Source organism: Podarcis liolepis (genome assembly GCF_965112155.1).
Source record: "Podarcis liolepis genome assembly, chromosome: 7".
Classification (NCBI taxonomy): Eukaryota; Metazoa; Chordata; class Lepidosauria; order Squamata; family Lacertidae; genus Podarcis; species Podarcis liolepis.
This window is the reverse complement of record NC_139561.1, coordinates 14,651,948-14,672,127: the sequence shown is the minus strand read 5'-3', so window position 1 is coordinate 14,672,127 and position 20,180 is coordinate 14,651,948. Positions and strand designations below refer to the sequence as shown.

General features: G+C 40.6%; 1 protein-coding gene and 1 pseudogene across 3 annotated transcripts in view; one reads left to right on the top strand and one right to left on the bottom strand.

Annotated features, from left to right (window-relative positions):
* The window catches only part of IFFO2 (intermediate filament family orphan 2), a gene marked incomplete at its 5' end in the record, with an annotated part of 45,286 nt that overhangs the window by 21,182 nt on the left and 3,924 nt on the right, over nt 1-20,180 (bottom strand). The gene's annotated exons all lie outside the window — the stretch shown is intronic.
* LOC310711191 (ras-related protein Rab-34-like) lies at nt 26-8,034 on the top strand (annotated as a pseudogene). The gene has a single exon. The product of its transcript is annotated as a ras-related protein Rab-34-like (transcript).

The window sequence follows — 20,180 nt, the reverse complement described above, 5'->3', positions numbered from 1 at the left end:
GAAAAAAGAAGAGTTGTGAATTAGAGATAAGAGAGAAGTATGTGACAATGGCACTCTTAAACAGCACAGCCCAAGTTGGAGAGAGCCTTACGAGCTCTGAACCCAATTTCAAATTGAAAGATCTGACAAGCAGTTGTCCTGACCTTGGATAGTCCTGTACGGGATCCAGTTTTCCTTGCTGGTCACAGATTGTTACATACTGCCTAAAGCCAGCCTTCTCCAACTTGAGGCCCTTTAGATGTTTTGGTCCACAACTTCCATAAACCCTTCCATAAGCCCTAGTCAGCATGGCCATAAGATGCTGGGACTGATGGGAGCTGTGATCCAACCATCTGGAGGGCACAAAGTTGGAGAAGGCTGGCCTAGGTTAGGGCGAATGCATGCCCTACCCCAGAATTAAAATACAGTACTAAACCTCACTTATTGGAAAAACTTGCCAGGAATACTTTGGTTCAGTAAAAACATGTTAACCTCCAAATGATCATATCTCATAATAAAGGACACTCTTTTAACAACTACAACTTCATAGGTGAAGCCAAAGCCTGCCTCCTCCTTCAAGCACAGTGGCAGCCCAAGGCACTAGGAGTTACTGCTGACTCCATCAGATAAAACATTCTGCAGAAAGCTTCCCTTAAGTAAGCCTCAGGAATGCATCAGGTCACGTTTGCAGAGACCTTTCGCTCCACAAATCCCACAGCAGAAGTGCTGGAGAACTTGAAAGCTTCGTTACGAAACTATGACTGACGACTGCCATTAGACGTCTGGAAAAAAGCATCAACGCAAGGATGATTAAAATACTCCCAACAGTCTAATTAAAAGCACAGTATGAAATTACACTTGTTTACTTATCCAATTGGCTAACATTAACAAGGTTACATTGGTAAAAGAACAGAAAACACAAGATCTACCCACAACACTTCATCAAAACTACAAAAGTTTGAGAACTGTTCCTGTGTCATTTGCTGACAGATTCATACAATGATTTGCCAACATTCCCATTTCCAAAACAATCTGGTGATGTTTGTGTTTACCATTCAACCACATCCCACTGAACTCTTTCCAAAAGCAGCTTCTGTGCAGAACCAACATTTTACAAGTCGTAACACACACACCCTTAAGGGCTGCATTTAGAACACAGCCACATGCCAAGGGGATCATTTCAGAAGGGGACAACAAAGGCAGCTGTTAGGCTGTCATTTTCCGCACTAATCCTTGACAAACTGCACCTGAACGTGTCGTTTTCCTGAAGCGGGAGGAAAAACTCTTGTGAACCACAAGCATTATGTGCAACCCACAATGGCCATCTTTACTTTTGTGTCTGCAGGGCAGATCTACTGGCATGAGGTGAAGTCTCCCTAATAAGCAACTGCACACTTGAGCAGAAAGATATTTCTAACCTTGCTTTTCAACACCAGCCATTTAAAATATTGGTGCTGGGGTTTGTTTTTAACACATGTGTTTTTAGACTTCAACTCTAGTGACCCTGCTTGCACACAAGTTACTGGTTACCAGGGTATTTATATACAAGAAGCAATGATGCTTTTCCAAATCTGCATCCATCTTCTGACCTGCAGGAAATATACTTGGAGGTAAAAAAAAAAAAGTTGCCATTCTAGACAACAGATTTAGAGATAAATAGTTGAGTTATTTTTCCAAATCATTTACACAAGGAATATTGATGAGATCATTACAATTTTACGTGCCAGGTAGGATGTTGTACCTCCAGTACTTAAACTGATAGTATCAGTTGCTGCTCTCAAAGGCTTATCTTCCTCGATTTCAACTTCTTGAACTACAAGGCAGAGCAAGAGACAGACAAACTGGTATTTTAAAAATAAATAAAAAGCAAAAGCAAAATGTTAGGTGGGTCCTTCCCCAGTACATGAGTCATTCTAAACAAGTGTCATAAAGTTATGACAAATCACTGTCCTCTCATAGTCTGCAGGGTGTTTGCTAACCGCAATCACACAAGTGGAGCTGTGAAAAGTTTCATTATCTTTGTTTAAACCTAGTTAATTTGCTTCATGCGGTGGAAGGACCCAATCCCAGTTTAACTGACTTAACAACATGCTTTCCTGGTGACACAGAGGAACCTCAGGCCCAGGGGCTGGATGCAACCCTCCAGGCCTCTGTCTGGTCCCAAGGCCCCACACCCTCCCAAGCTGCACCCATTGCCAGACTGTCCTTGTACCCTCCTTGAATGTTTTTGCCTGGCTGGAGTATGTCCTTAAACTCTGATGCTGCCTCTGGCTTGCTTGAATGGAGGATAGAGAGGGAAATGTAAGGGTGAAGAAATACGTTGCCTTTGCCAACCCCTCTCATGTGGCCCCCAAAAAGGTTTTCCAGGAGAGAATGGGCTGAAAAAGGTTCTGCACCCCTGGCATACAGTGATGGAGTCATATGCATGCTATGTGAATGTACACATATAAAGAACAATCCAACTCCACCCCACCCCCTGCTTTCAGTTGCAAGGCTAGCTGAGCCAGATAGGCAATTTTTATCTGCCAATGACTCTCTGAAGAGCTAGCCGCTACATTTCACTAATGGCACGTAAGGTTTCCCCAATGGAAGTCATAACCAAAATCCCTTTTTGTTCTTGGCTTTGACTGTTTCTCCCATGACACTGATTAATTTCATACCAGCCCTATGTGAACACATTTAAAAACCAAAGTGTCTCGTCTCCCTGGTGTAAACCAACTCCTGCAGTCTTGAGTCTGACACAAGAACACAAATTAAAGCAACCCACCAGCCTTGCTCCTTTCAGATTAATATGTTAAAATAGGCAAGGCTAGAGTCATGACATACAGATCCTATTCACAAACAAATATTGTTAAAAAGGATTCTGAAACAATCCACCACTGTTGCTGCTAGAACAATCACAAGCAATATAGAGGTAGTGATGGAGGAAATGCTTGCAGCTGACTGCTATGTTCTTTAGCCATTCCTATAAGGCCTCATTCATTGCCAAGAGAGCTTTAAGATGCTGGTGCAGCATGTTTCAGCTGTCCTTAAGATATGCTCAAAGCTCTGAAGCAACCTGAGAGGCCAGCATATAAGTGGGGCTGCTGTGAAGTAGCCTAAGGAGATGCTGAGGCAGCCATTCTTGAACACACACGTCACCTTCCCCCTTCCAACAAAGCAGAGGAAAACGCCTGACTGCTTCATTAGCATCCCTCTGGCAGTAAGAACATAGGAGCCTGTCCTTCTATTGGTAGGCCCACTTCCAGCCAGTGAGACTGCAAGGTGTCTGGGAAGGCAGCCCAAAGGACAGCAGTTCTCACACTTATGCTGCAGACAGCTGCTCTTCCTAGGTTCAAAATTTTCTTGGCTCAGACCTCAGTTCCCACAATGTCCAGCTGCAATCAAGGCAGGACATTCAGCGCTGGAGCAAATTTTGCCGGCCAGAATTTACAGACTGCAAAAATGCCATTAGCAGCCACGTCACAGGCTACTGGGATTATTTTTAAATAAGGTATCAATTCCAAAACATTTAAACGCCGAGCATGATCTAAGCTCCTTCCTCTCTCTAAGGGCAGCTGTGTGTTTTGACTACTCTCAACATTCACATGGCTCATTGTTATAGTTACTGGGAAATGATGGACCAGTCAAGCTGAAGCTAGGAATCCAGCCCTCTGTTTCCATAGGCAATAGGGCATTCCTCACTTATTCCATCACTGCAGCCCCAGACCTCAAACTACCTCCAATGTCATATGCTTCTTTGACAGGCTGGGAGGAGGGAAATACTTTCTAGAGGTAGCATAAAAACAGTTACAGTATTACACAGCAAGGCAACAAGGCAAACCACACCAAACTGATGAAAGCAGTGTTGACTATAGAAAAGAGTCAAGAGTTTAACTACGTACTTCAGCCTTAGAAATATTATTCATGAATTGAACTGACTTCTAAAGAAATATGAACAGTGACAGAAGGAATTTTAAAAGGTGGCCATTATGTAAATGTTTATCTTGATCGGGAGTTTCCATAAATACTCACTTCCTTTTGCATTAGTTTGAACCATTTGGTTTAACTCTTGCATTACAGTGGGGGATACCAATGCCTACAATGATTCTGGGTCCATGCCTTCCTTTCCTGTTGAGCCCCAGGAAATTTCAATTGCCCTCTACCCTCTGAAAAAAGGCACCCCTCCCTCCTCCTCTTGCCCCCATCCAGGAGAGGTGTTGAGGTCTGCTGGGATATCTGCTCCCTCCCTGTCTGATGGATTTGAAAAACAAGCTTTGATATTTTGGGAGTGGCTCTGCTTTGCATTCAGAAGGCACAAAGATCAGTCCAGGTGGGAATACTGGAGAGCTCTGCAGTCAAACCTCATGTCCCAATGAAGAACATCCTTGCCCCCATCAGAAGAAACCACATAATTGCTGAACTGCCACGGTGCTTCACCAAAGGGGCTGACCTCCTTCCACTCCAAAGTGGTTGGGATGTGCTAGGCCCAGTGGACAGGGACCGTGGGGTTTAGTTTCCAAGATCATTGTGGTTGGCGACCTCTGTGGGGAAGAACCGCTTGTTCAATCAGTCTGCAGAGACACTATTGACAATAACTACAAAGTCACCTTTGGGGTGGACTTAGAGATGGAGCATTTTGAGGTGCCTGGAGCTGTGGGACACAGCTGGCCAGGAGTGCTTCAAATGCATCGCCTCCACCTACTACCACGGGGCTCAACCTATAATCATCATCTTCTACCTGAATGACATGGCCTCCCTGGGCCATACCAGGCAGTCAATGGTTGATGCCCTGAAGGAGAAAAACCCTTCCAACATCATACTAAAGGAAGGATCTTAGCTCTCCAGTGAAATACAGCTTCATCAAGAGGGATACCCTCAAGGTGACAAAAGAAATGGAGGTTGAATACTGGACTGTCTCCTCACTCACAGATGAGAACGTGTGGCGAGTTCTTTTTCCTGGTGGCAGAACTGACCTTCAAGGGCAGTGTGGTGGCAGAGCTGGAGAGGAGCAACACACTCAGGATTGGCAGTGCCAAGTGGATCCACAGTGACGAGTGAGACCTGTACCTGACTGATAAGTGGTGGAGAGTCAAATGCTGCTAGTGATGCAAACTGTACAGATGGGGAAGAAGTTGCATTGGCCTGAACATTTGCACTGAACTTATTTCTATACTAAAGGAAAGAGTCGTTTTTAGTGTGTGTTTTTTTTAAAGAATAGAACAAATAACTCCAGGTTGTCTCATATAGGACCATCACAAGGTGCTTTGTACTAAGTCAAACCATTGGTCCATCTAGTCCAGTACTGTCTACACTGACTGGCAGCAGAGGCTGCCCAGGATTTCAGCTAGAGGATCTTCCCAGCCCCAATTGGACATGCTGCTGGGGACTGAACTTGAGATCTTCTTCATGCAAAGAGCAGGTGAGCAATGTGTGATTCCTGCATCGCAGGGGGCTAGACTGGAAGACCCTTGGGGGTCTCTTCCAACAATAAAATTCTTTGATTCTATGAGGGGGGAGGTGTTAAAGAAAATTTTCTCTCCCCCCCCAAATCCTGCATACCTAGGCAGTATGTGGGGAAACCATGACCTTCCCAGAGAGTGATCCCATTTTGCTGCCAAACCAAACAGACACCAAACCAACAAGCTTGATAGGATGAGGATTATGTCACAGTCACAGACTGAAAATCACCCCTCCCAGGGAGACAAACCATTAAACAATTATTGGGTACAATTTTAAAATGCCTCTTAACTGCACATGGAGAGCTAAAGAACATTGTGAAGAAAGGAGGGCAGGCCATGTTTGCTCCTAATATGAACCAATAGAGAGGTTGGTTGTCAAGCTTCCATGGAAATAATTGTGATTATCAGGTGCATGCTTTAATCAACATACTAGTGGCAGAATTCCACAGTTCCAATGTCAAGTGATAATTTCAAGGGATGATCGAACATACATGCACACTTAGGTGTTGAAAGGAATTCTTCATTTGGTGAGAGCCAAGGATGAGAGAGTGTAATAACAGATGTCAGCTTTTCATCTGGGCATGAGGGTTACACCTAGTTTGCTCATCTCTTCGATGAGAAGCATCTAAGGTATTCTGTCATGAGCCCCGCCAGCATTAGACAAAAGGATGAAGAACAAAGAACAGCGAGTGCCAGGCCCAGGTAATTGCACCCTGGGTGGTACCCCCTTGCCCCACAGTCACGGGCTTGAGACACGTTTTTCCACTTGCTGCCCCATGGCAACGCTGCTTGTCTTAAATCGCTTCAGATCTCTTGATGGCCATGTTTTCCCAAGGTGCACCTGACTGGCAGGGTGTGCCGTACTGTTTGCTAATACTGGCAAGAGATTTTATGTTCCTCATGCTCAAACACAACCAGTTTACTTTGAAATTACTCATGTGTGGGTCTGTAGCAACATGCATACTAATCTCTTTCTCCCTATATCCATCTAAAGAGTCATTTCCCAATCACCAGGGCTGGCATTAATGGTTTTTTAGTTGCTGGTTACATCACTGTGGCAACTGCCAAGGATGTCTGATTGGAAATCGTCATTCGAGGGGAGCTACATCTCTCATCCACGTCAATGCTATTAAAAAAAAAAATGTCAAAAGGCAACATTTGATGTACTAGTTCCACGAATTAATACGATGCAAAAATGACGCTTATAACTAAGATAAAACAAAATTGTGGAAAATTAGTACCCTCCATCTAGGTAATTTTTGAAGTTTATACCAGCTTGCCTTGGTGCAGAATTCAACTAATAAAGATGCAGCGTTTTGAGCTAGCTTCTCTATACTGTATGCCATTAGGTGCTCCTTTAAACCATTAACAGCAGAGACAAGTATACCACAGACAAGAGCTTTTCAAATCATTGATGATAGTCAGCACTTGGTAGGCGATGCTGAGGAGGGAACAAGAAGATGACAAATAGCTGTAAGTAACCAGAATAACTGCATGCATTTTAGCAATTCTGTGTTTATATTTCTAGTAAGATGCTTACTGAAACACAAAATTGAATGGATACTGAACAGCTCTGTGCAAAATGTTTTAATTTAATGGGAATATCCAATTCCATTAAAAGCTGGCTGAAGCTGCTCAGGGGTTGTGTCTTAGAGCTTCATTTCCTCTAACCATGGATATTCAGTATACTAATTGTAACAAAACCAACATTCTATACAGTCAACACTGGCAGGCAGCTGCTCTCCAGGGTTCCCTGTCCTTCCCAGCTCTACTTGGAGAATGATGCTGCCAATGACAGACCCTCAGACTTTCTGCACAGAATTAACTAATCTACCTGTGAACTACACCCTCTCTTCTCTTAGTTTTCGATATGATGCTACCAAGTATCAAGTTTCTATATGCAGGAGACTTGAGCAAACAGTCCCATCAAGTTGGCTTCTGTACCTGTTCTCATTAATTATGCCCCAAAATGGTAATACTATTTCTCCTGATGGTGGAAAATGTTAGCAAGAGATTTCATAGGTCTGGTATGCACATGTCAGAACAATGATAATGCCTGGTGAGCTAGTACCTTGTAAGCACTGAACAATTATGCATGGTGATTAAATTCACCTGAAGGGGGGGAAGCAACAACTTGTTGTTGGAGCCACAATAAACACTCTGCACTGTAACAAAGAGCAAAGTTGTATTTGTTCCAAGCTTTGTAACAGCAAAACTCCTCCATGCTTAAGTTTACGAAGAGCTGAGAGGAATGTGTTGGGTTGTGGTTTTGACCGCATTCTTCAAAGTTCTGTTGTTAATTTCAGCAGGGCAACACCTCCTCAAGCAGCTCTTGTGCAGAACTTGCAAATAAATACATTTCAATCTATTGTGGTAAGATCTGTATGCATGCTATGCTCCAGCTACCATTGCAAAGATTTTATTTGCTTAAAGCAAAGGAACTTCACTGAAATAAGAGCTGGGATATCTCTGTCCTAGCCTGTTCCACGTGCTCAACAGCTCAGAGTCCTTCTAACCAAGCAGCCTGATCACATGCTATTTGCAACACACATTGTAAACTGCAGAATTTTAAAATTAGTATTCTGAATATTAATCAATGCCACAATTTTTCAGCCTTACCATTTCTCTAGGCATCATGAACTATTTATAGCACTCTCCAGACATAAAACTGTACTAAAGAGAGCCACCTCAAAGGATGGATCAGAAACAAGCTTATTTTTAAGGCCATCCTAAAAAATAGGGGAACCCTTCAAAACAGCAACTCCTTAAAATTACACTGAAACATGCCTTGGTAAATAGGACACATGTTTTGTAGGCTTAGATGAAGCAACAGGAAAGTTAGTAGCTTGAAAAAGGAAAAGTGAATGTAGCAAGTTTTCTACAATACGTTTTCTTTCAAGTTGCCAAGACTGAACAAATGCTTCTGAATCACCTTCCTGACGTTTTCTGAAGGGCAGACTGTAGCAGTTTATAACTGGGATGAAAGCCACAAAGGCCTTTGTATTACTGATCTCCAGATTCAGCAGAAAGAAACCAATTCAGAGAGGAAAATAAAAGACAACAGGGAAACCAGCTCCACAGCAGCTTGGGGAATTATTCAAAACCACATCCTGCAGTACATAGCTGCTTTATTGTAGCAGCTATTCCTAGTCAGTAAAAATATGATGGGTTTACCTAGAATCATTATAGGGAATAATAGTAAAAAGCCATAAACTGCTCTGCTCACATTTAAGAAGAAATTCATCATATCACACAGATTTCAGCTAGAGTTACAGATACATTGTATTTCTTGTTTCATTCTTGTTTGTTTTAACTATCACACATTGAAACGTCTTATTGTATATTAAGAGTTCCTCAGTGTCAGGCAATAATGTCCATCTGCTTAAGACACCAGTCACAAGAATGATTCAATTACAACTCAAATATGCTTACAGGGGAGTAAACAAGTTTCTAGAGAAGACTATTCTTGTGCATATATCACATTCCTCCCCACTGAACAGTGTGATGCCCATGTCAGCCAGCGTGCCAGCTCTTCTGCAAGAGCCTCCTTCTACAGAGTCAGTCTACCCTACATGGATACGTCGAAAGGAATGCCATTCTCTATCTGACCAAAACTAGTTCAAAAGTTGCAGTAAGCTCTCCTTTCTGCAGACTAATTTATGTGGTAAATTTTTATTCCAAAAATATCCCTTAGCAAACTGAATGTTAACTGCTTTCATATGATCTAAGTCCTACTGGAAAAACAATTAGCAGCAAGGCTTATGAAACATCTGTGGTAAAAAAAAAGAGAAAGTCATTCTTTGCTTTTTGTAGTAACTGCAGTTATTATAACTGGAGGTAAAAACAGAATTCTTTTGGCTCACTTTTGAAAGAGGTAATTATTTTGGCAATCTGAAGAGCAGAGGATTAGCTTGCTGAAAAGAGCTCCAGGGTGCAAGATAATTAAATACAGAACTCATGTTTTGGAGAGCATTTTCTTGCCTAAGCAATATCTATATCGCCACATTGTAAACTACCTGTCAGACTAGCTGCATTACATTAATACTCAAATGTCTACTGAATTTTAAGCAACATTTTACTATGGTGAAAGAAATATGATGAAATTTTTACACACACACAATGATCATGAAGGCTAAGAAACAATGTAGGTATATGCATGGTGAAGGCACATTTTAAAACTTTTTGATCAACTCACCAAATGCAACTTGGATATTTGTTTGAACAAAAAGCAAAGTATACTGCATTACCCTTGTAAACATTACAGGATTTAAAAAAATAAATAAATTACAGGATATATTTGCACTAAAACTGCTAATTTTCAGTTCAGAAAAAAGTCTACTTCCTTTAAATAAAAGTGGCTAGCAATACAAGGAGCTTACAAGCACCTAAACGTTAACACTGGTGCATTTTGGTTTTTGAACAGCCACAAGCAGAATACTACTCGAGTTGAATATTGTACATTTTAAGAACTTCAGATTTAGGCTTTTATACTTGGTAGTGTTTTAGAGAGTGAAGCTGCACAACTATTACTGGTGTTTCTTTCATCTTCATTCTAGCAACCAATCTGATATTGATACACTGCAATAAGATAACCATAAGGCTGTTGTATTTCAAGTAAATGTACTGTTATTCTCCACCACATAATTTTGCAAGCAACATTTCAGATAAGAATCAGGACTAGAGTATCATTCTAATTGACACAGCCATGTTTAATGAAATATAGTTTCCTCAAAGAATTTCAGGTGTATCACAATTTGATCAGAAGCTTTACAAACAGCAATGACATACTTGCTTTTGAAAACTGAATGAATTTATTTTGGTACATCACGGAAGTGCCAGGGTACCAATGCCATAAGCTTTTGTGGGAGAAGATGGTTGCAATCTGGTTTCCAGGATGCTGGGAGTTCACCTCCCTAAGTGGCACAGGCTCAAAAACCTTTATCTACTCAAACAACTTTCCTACACTGGATTTCCCTCCAAGCAGGATGACTGGATGTGAATGGTCTTGAGCACTCTCTTCAAGTTATTATTGATAGATTTGTCCTAACTTAGATCTCCAGGGCAGTGTATTCTCTTGAATCTGTATAATAAGAAAGCAGTTCTTTCATATTCCTGCCCCAATATATTGGACAAGGATTAGAAGGATTTGAACATATGAACCACCAATGGGGAGGCAGTTGAAATGGGACCCACACTAATGCTAAGACTCCTCCTCTCCCATACATATAGCAGAATCCTATATATGTTTGTTCAATGGAGCTAACTCTCAGGTAAGTAGGTGCAGTATTACAGCCTTATTCTCTGTACCAGTTCCACTGTTGGTGGCTTTATGTCAGCCAGTGCAGTAGCTATTTAGTAATCTCTGCAAGTGCATGGAGTGGCAAGAGTTATAGCATTGGAAGTATTACAGCCCCAACAATGTTCACTTTAATAAAAAGAACTGGTTGCATGGAACACACTGGCAGATGCTATAACTTCATCATTCACTCCTCAATAGAGCAATGTGCAATTACTAGAGTGCTAGACTGGGTCATGCGTTTGCATCCTCTTTAAATCACATGCAAGGCAAAGTCAACAGGAAGTAAAGCAATCAAGAGAAGTTATAAATCTATCCAGCCTCCTAAAGCATCTATGCAATACGAAGTTGAGAGCAGATGGAAAGCACACTGGAAATAAAGCCAGTTGATACACCTGAAACCAGCAATGTGCGTGAGAAAACTGCAGTAGCAAATGGCAATTCAGATTTTCAAACAGCCAATTCCACAAATTTATTTCTACACTGATAAAGGTTTTTATTTTCCTTTTTTAGAAAAAGTCTAAGCAGCCCCACATGCTGCAGGTAAACAAAAACCCTTCACAAAATATTATAAAAAGAGCATTTGTAGTGCACAACAGTTATTCCAGCCTATCATTGCAGCATCTATATAACAATATACCCACTCCAATGTCTCCCTCTAAGCCTACATCTAAATTCATCTAAGTGTGCAGTTCCTAGTAGCTACTAATTTTTCTGCCCCTCATGACAATTATTGAACACATAGAAATTATTATTTCGTTCACACAGTGTTAGACATTAAATAAACTTATAGCACAGCCCCATACATCGATGTTCATTTCCAACGAACCATAGACTTCCAATATGGAGGCAAGAGGAATACTATATCAACATTATATCTCTGTGCTTTGCTCCTGAACTGTGGTAGCTGATTCTGAGCGACTTTTCAAAGGAAAAAATACTAAGAAACATTCAAGATAAGATTACATTTCTATCACTAGTGTGGGTTAATATTGTATTCCAAGTAATTATGGCTGGATAAAGCAGACTATGTGAATCCTAGCAGGATTACAGCAGCCAGTGAATGAATATTTGCCACATGAGTGCAGATTACCCTTTGCCAGACATGCCCACACTTAAAATGCACCATCTATGATTCAGTTTCACACAATAACGCAACCAGAGTGCAGATCTGTGTTATTAACAAGCAAAGCACATCATTAATAGAGACAGAATACCATTCTCTCTGCTGCTCTAACGTTCTTGTTTGCAAAGGAGATTTAGGAACGGGGCTGATGTAATAGGCTGTAGATGAAACAACTCTACATCCATGGCATAGAATTATTCTTCTCCTCTGAGATTAAAATGGAAGTCTTCTCACATACTTTAAAATGAAGAAAAACAGTCAAGTGACACCTATGGAGGATAAAGCTTGCCAGTTACTGGATTTTGCTGAGCATTTTGTGGTCAGGATCCAAAGAAATGTGCTTAAGGTGCCACAAGGCTGCAAGAGACTGAAAAATCTACCCACTCACCCATCAAAACATGTGGAATTGGGACTTCACATCTTTATTTCATTTCAGCAGTTCCAATACCGGAGACAAGCTGCTGTAAGGTTTGAGTGACTGGTCACTCGGTCCTTGGAAACTGCACAGCAAAACCTGAACTCCATAGCATTGACTGGTTGTATGTGCTATTCTCTCCAGAGCATGCACATATCAGTCTTCTGGATCACCATCCCATTTAGACAGAAGAAACGATATATATTTACACCCCCACACCTCAATTAATATTTACAGTGCAATCACACATTTGCTTACTCAGAAGCAAATCCTACTGTGTTGAATAGGACTTACTTCCAGGTAATCCTGTATAAGATTGCAGCCTTTGATATCTAAATAATTTTGTGCTCAATGAGGATCAAGGAAATAAAAATATGAATCATAATAAAGAAACACTTCTATATAATTTCTTCCAGTTTGGTGGTACAGCTCGTAGATCTTCTGACAGGGGGAAAAAGCCTCTAGAAGCCAGCATCCATCTGCCATTAACAGAACCTAAGAAATAATTGGTACATTACTATACTGCAGATCTACCTGCACACACATTTCAAATATTAAACACTGAAAAAGAGGTTAAAAAACAGCAATGCAAACTAGGCTAGTGGAAACAACACTCAGTAGGACTTTAGTAAGGCAACTAAAGACAAAAGAAATCTGAAACCTGTTATAGCCAGAGTTTTGTTTAAGCACTGAAGCATAACATTGAGCTCTACTGGTTGTGTGGCCAATGAGTCAAACCTTTCAAGAGCATTAAAATATTCCTCATTTTATTTACTGGCTGGGCAGCTACCCACACTAGAAAAATGTTTGATGGAGCACTCTACACTAGATCCTATGGAAAAATACAAAAATATTGATCATTTTTCAAAATGTCTTGCATTCAGATTTTAAGCAATGGCAACAGCCATCTTCATTCCTTTTCACAGATCTGTAGCTTTGCCATATATTAAACACAATCCAAATTACAAATCTTCACATTCTCAACTTTTAAAAGCACAGCCCTAAGATTAGTCAACAGCCCTGGGGAAAAATAAAAGCTGAACAGGAGTCAAAAGGCAAAATCCTGGCAGTGTCCCCACAAAGCCTGAACTGCAGTTTTTTAAAAAAGCAGCTGCTGAGCTTTACATCAGCCTCATTCTTACTTTAGCTACAGACAGTCCAGCACTTGGACTGCTTTCTACAGCCATTTAAGCCTATGATTACACATAATGAAGAGCTAGAAATATCTTGTGTCTAGGTTTCTATTTTCACCCAAGTCGTCCCTGCTCATGTCTTCAGATACTATTTGAGTTGGATTTAAGAGGCTGGTGCTGCAGAGCTACTTAAAAGAAAAGGAAATATAAAGTAGAACTTCCTTGAAGATTAGTAGTCAAAACACTCAAATGGCAAGATATACCAGACACTTCAGAAATGTAAAGACTCCATGAAAGCTTAAACTACTAACTAGTATGTATTATGAGGATTTTGTATGGGGGAGAAAAACCAAGTTTTTTATTTAGCTAAATTCTGCAGCAGCACAACCAGATGCCCTAATCTGCAGCAAAACAAAACATATCTCTCCCGCATCAGTTTCTACAGTCACAGTAGGCACTGCGACCCTCCAACACAGGCTTCCTCAACCTCGGCCCTTCAGATGTTTTGAGACTACAATTCCCATCATCCCTGACCACTGGTCCTGCTAGCTAGGGATCATGGGAGTTGTAGGCCAAAAACATCTGGAAGGCCGAGGTTGAGGAAGCCTGCTCCAACAGTTCCGATTCCACTGCATTGTTTCCCAAAGCGGATGGATGCCAACAACAAAGTCAGAGAAGACTCACTGAAATCAGTGGGAATGTCCATTATTTTCTGTGAATCTACTCAGAGTATGGTGAATTCTGGATACAACCCCAAATCTTATCTACATGGTTAAGTGGCACAATTCTTTTCATAACCCATAGAGAGTCTTGCTTAGCCTTCTCCAAACTAATTCCCTCCAGATGTTTTGAACTACAACCCCCATCAACTCTAACCACTGGCCATGCTGGTTGGAACTGATGTGAGCTGTAGTTCAAAACACCAGGAGAGCATCAGGCTGAGGAAAGCTGGCCTTGGTGATCACCTCAACACACTTTCACATAATTAACAGCAATACGTTTGTGACTTCTGATTACAACCCTAGCAGAGATAAGCACAAGAATGTTAGATAAGGAGAAATTAGACTGACTCAGTGAAAACAGCCAAAGAATTATCAGAAGTAGTTTTACGGCATGAGATTTATTGCCCATTTATCCTCAATTCTATTGATTCAGCATCAGTATTTAAGCCGTAGCCTATGGCTCACAAGGCAGCAGCTCACCTAGCATTGACTGTGATGGAAATACCACAACCAAATGAGAAGAGCGAGCTACCTCATTTTAAAGGCCCGTATTCACTGTATTTGCTCCCCCTTCCCATCTCTAAATCAGGATGAATCTTAAATATAAAAATGCTATGGGTAACAACCAACAATATTCCCACTGAAATTAAGTCCATTGATTTCAATGGGTCTACTTTGATTACTTGCACTGGATATCACCTTAATAATTCAAAGTTTCTTGAAAGATAGAATTGTGTGTATACCAGCAAAATGGCTGGCACACACGTGTGTGGAGATTCCCAGTGAAAAAAACAAAATGCATCCAAGATTGTGGTATTTATAGCTCTACTGTTAGGAAACTTGCACTTAAAACTTTAGAATTGGCTCTGCCCTGCATTTAAAAACTGACACCAATCAGTTGGCAATACCAACTTTCTGCATCAAAGCTATTCATTAGTACAAACTCCTAATGAAAAAGAAAACAAAAAAGAACTCTTGGAAACTATAGTGATTAGACATTTTCTCATTAAGAAAAACCCACACCAAAAAACATCAGAAATGCAATGAAGCCATAGCAAGGTAGCACAAGGAACATGGTCAGAATAGAATTATAATTTCACTGGAATTCCTTCCCATATCAAAAATCATTTGTTTTTGATTGGCCTTTGCTAGTATAACATTTGCATCTTGTTACAGTGATATTTTAACTTAAAAGTTGATTTAGACATTCCTCACAGATTGCTTTTAATAAAAATGTGCTTAAGTTCCTTAGATTTGGAAAACAAAAGTTTGTTAGTTTTGTCACGCTTTCCCTTTGGCAATGATAACCTTTCCCCTCCCCAGCTGCAGAAAATTTGGAATAATCCCTATCCTCAACTGGACTTTATTAATCTGCCAAATCAAAGTGCAACCTGAGGAAAAGCAATTATTTCCAGCTCAACCAATATTAACAAGTTAGTTTTCTCTCCACAGTCACAAGAGGACCCAACTGCCTGATAAACACTCAATGTCTGGACCAATTAAAGACAATTTTGGAACCATAATATACAAATCCATTCAAGTGCTGGAACTAAAGTTCCAGACAGACTGATCAATAGGCTTTCTGCAAAGAAAAGACCTCTTCAGAAATGAGAATACTGAAGACTCTATGAGGGATTTTCACTAACTAGGCAGTCTTTAGCTGGCCACACAGAGTTATTAATTCAAACCACACACCAAGATCTTATTGCAATATTTATCAACATATACTGCACCACCAGAGATAAAAATCTAAGCATCTTTAAACAGACACACCCTAAACATTTCAGACCAAATGCCACAATAGAAACAAGAAGTCTGAGCGAAGACTGACTTTTGTAATGCAAAAAATAAATATCAGATTTTAGAGCGAGTATGGTTGTCATAAGCATCAAAAAGAAAGAAAACAAGTCGTGAGATGATAGTAATATGGGGGGGGGGGAGTGTGGGTTTTTTATTTTTACTATTAGACCTCACAGAGCATTACTCTGAACCAAAAACATGAAAGTTTAAGCTTAACTACCTGGTCCAAGAAATGTCTTATTTGCCTTTTGTTCAAAGCACATGGTATTCCTAACACCATACAGTCAATACAATCTTTATGATATGAAGCCGATGAAAAACAATATCAGCTAATGGTTCTTCTACAAGTTAGTAGATACCACAGCAAAAAATCTAATGTGGACCAAGAGCTGCAATCCTATGCAAGTTTCAACTGGCTTACTTATGAGTAAACATGCATACACCAGCTGACAACCAAGTGTGATTACAGGACTGGTTCCCTGGATCAGTTGCACATGTGTATGGACTGGGATGCCAGTTTTCCTTCAAACCACTTGCAAAGACTGTAATTGTCTTTATTTCTCCTTTTTCAGTTGAGAACTGCAGTCACATAGATTCTTAATCCACCATAGCCTCATTTACAAATTTCATGTATCAGTGTGCCACCTCATGGATTTATTTGTGGAGGATACTATTTTGCAGGAACAAGAAAATGGGAGGATACAAGTTACAATAATAACTTGTATTCTCATTTGTCAACTTCTGCTTAAAAAACCAACAACTATGAACCTGAACTCATACATTCTCTTTGAGATTTCAGTGGTTTTTCACTTAAAACAACTGAAGTCTTAGATTAGAGTGGGATGTCAGACTTCCCACAGAAATAAATTATTGTAATATCCATGTATTTGTTCTGGGCCTTGAGTTACAATGAGTTTATTGCTCTCCTATCCCCTAATACCATGCCAGCCATGTTTCCTTATGCCCAAACACACACAAGCAGCCAGCAATGCAAAGTGAGTCCACAAAAACTGTGTATCCTGTGGACACCCGCATACACACTGAAGAAGGGAGGGAAGAGAAGGAATTATTTCTCTAGCACATTTTTAAAAATTCGGTGTCTGATGATCATTCTTACCCACCACTGAGAGGCAGTATGGAGTAGCCTAGGGCAACCCAGTCAGTCGGGCAGGGTGGTCCTACTACTACTACTACTACTACTACTAATAATAATAATAATAATAATAATAGTGTTGACCCATATTCAGCCTCCACTCAGGCATGAAACTCACCATCTCTTAGCCTAGCCTAGTCCACAGGGTTGCTGTGAACAAAAGAGGGCGCACACACTGCCCTTAGTGCCATGGAGAAAGAACACAATAAAAATGTAATTAAAATGTTTTAAGAGAAGTGATCGGTAACAAACCTCTGTGAATTTGCTACTTAAAAGAGGGACCATATACAGCTTATAGAATTACACATCAGGGGGAGGGGAGCGCCAGCAATTGTATCTACAGTTGAATCCTCCAATTGACGACAGAGGAAATTCAGGACTTTTCACTTTTTGGGTTGTATCCAGTAAGTTCTACTCAGAGAAGATCCACTGAAACTAATGGAGCTTAGTAGGACATTTCTATCAACTTCAATGGGTTTACTCAGAGTAGGACCAGCTTCAGAAACAGTCCTATGTTAGATTATTTGTTCTGCTGTAAAAAGACGGCCAATATATGCTGTACCACCTTATGACATTTCCATGGGCTCTTACCCACATCAGGATCACTTATGTGTTGCAATACCTTTTAGAACCTCCACAGTAAGCTACCAAAACCATGAATAAATAACATACATTTACAATGCCATCTGCTTCGTATAATAACAGTAAAGAGTTTAAATACCCAAACAGGACTTGGGTAAGCAACTTCAAAATAAAGTCAGAGCATAAAGAGCAAGGACACAGTTTCTTTAAAAGTAGCAAAAACTATGAGCGTTATTTTTAAAAATAGTGCTGGAGACTGAGCCCTTAAAATAACGAAAAACAGAAAAGATTATTATGTTCTTTTTAATTATTTTATCATCTATAAATAAAAGCCTTAATAATGACAAAAATCTTTTTATTGCTGTTTACAAACCCAAAGGTCAACATCTTCAAATATTCATTCTTCTCTAAACTCAGCATTAATGTATCTCAAAAGTATTTGATAGAGTTAAGAGTTCCAGCCAACTTTTAAAGGTAATGTATGCCACCATTACTCCACATTATAGAGTAAATTTCATATGAAATATACAGAACAGGGACCAAGAGGAAGCCTGTCTGCTGACTGTACCTAGAAACAATACAGTGTGGAAGTGGCAGCCAAGACTGACTATAACATTTCCTTCTCAATTTTTAAAGTCATGATTACACTATATCTACAGAATATTTCAAAAGCAAGTATTATGAGGAAAATCACATGTTCCAGTCCAACATGAAGTATGACAATATGGACCGGCAGAATAGCCGGGCCCTAAAAAAGAGTGGGTGCCTACCAATTAAAAAGAGAACGCTTACACCCAGTTTATAAAGGCAACAGAAGGTCTAGCTTAAGGAAGGTTGCTTCCTGCAGCTTTCTCAAGGCAGTTACCTATTCATATAGCCATCTTCCTACATTCCTATTTACACCTACACAACACACATACCATATAACAGGGGAGAAAGACAGCATACTAAAGAGGCAACTCAATATGCTCAAATCTACTTTGAGTTTATAGGAAATGAGGCTGCACAGGTGCTTTTTTCTTTTTTTTAAGGCAAGCATTATATTCAAACAGCTTTGTTTGGATGCAATCCCTTCCTCTGCAGTGTTCTCAGTCTAAATACTGCACCACTGAGCTCATTCACAGGAGCCAAAAAGCAGGCTCATCAAGGAGAAATCCCCAACCAGCTTTTGCTACCAAATTGTAAACACAGAGCAAAAAAAACCACAGATGTCTCTATAATGTCCTTGCCAGAGGTATCTTCTTAATCAGGCAGGAACCCACCCACAACCCTGACTACCAGAGTTCAAGAAATGCTCGATTTGCTCGATTTCATCTTTTCCCTTGAGTAGATTAGGCAGAGAGTCTTTTGTATATGTTTCCTTTTCTACAACCCAAACCCCAATTCTATGGTATGTCACCTTACAAATAATTTTAACCCCTCTTTCTTTGACATGAGGACACAGGTACTCATTATCCCTTTTTTTTTTTGAGGTGACATTGCAGCTACTCAGCTCAACAGGCAGGGCATCACTTTTTCCCTCTATCCCATAACCTAAAATACCCATTTCATCTGCTGCAGTTCTCTCTCTCTCTCTCTCTCCACCCCCTCACCTTTTCCTACAGTGACAGTCAGAAAACCAGTACTGCACATAGAGAGTCCCTGACCATTCATGCTGCCATCTTGTACCGAACATAGGCCTTTTCCAATGCACTAATTGACACATCATGCAAAGTACCCACCTAATGAAAATTACTCCTCTGTCAAGGGTCATAAACTCAACTCCCACTCTGCACTGGAACATGCAGTATCACAGTATTTAAATTTGACAACTGTATCCTGCTCTGCACAGTACCACCATATGCTCCCCATGAAGCCACCTCACAATCCCTTTCACTCCTCTTCATCCTCCATCAGTCTCAGACTTTATACTGAAGGAGGAAAGTGTAAGACACAAACCACTGTTTATTTCTTCCACAACTAGGGAGCCCACTGAACTAATCAGCCAACTGTTTTGCCTTATTCATGTGAAATACAGCACCTCATCCCACCACTTATCATCATGAGGTCTACCCCAGGGCCCATCTGTCACCACTGTCTATTGTCCTAAACAAAGATAAAAATTGTATTCCAACCACCACTTCCTTTTTTATCTCACTTTATTCAAAACTCACACCCTCCCTCTCCAGTTCCCCCAAGAACTCACTTCCTGCTCTATTGGCATGTGCGTGGGTAGAATGGGAAGTGCTGTTCCCACCCATGTACATCATCTCCCCCTTTAGATCCCCTTCCCCCACCTGATGTGCTGCCCCCACTTCCTACTGGGTTGGGAAGGAGTTGAGATTTACATACCAAAATCCCGGCTGCCATCTGTCATCTCAGAGGCCCTCATTCTATGTCTGTATCAAACCCCCTCCCCTCCAGCCCATTATCAACTCTCCCCATACCCCTCAACTCTACCAAGATAAGCTAAGCAACACAAAGCCCTGACAAGGATAAGTCTTTAAGCACTGCATTATAAATATGACTTTCTGCCAGAAGGACCAGGATTCCC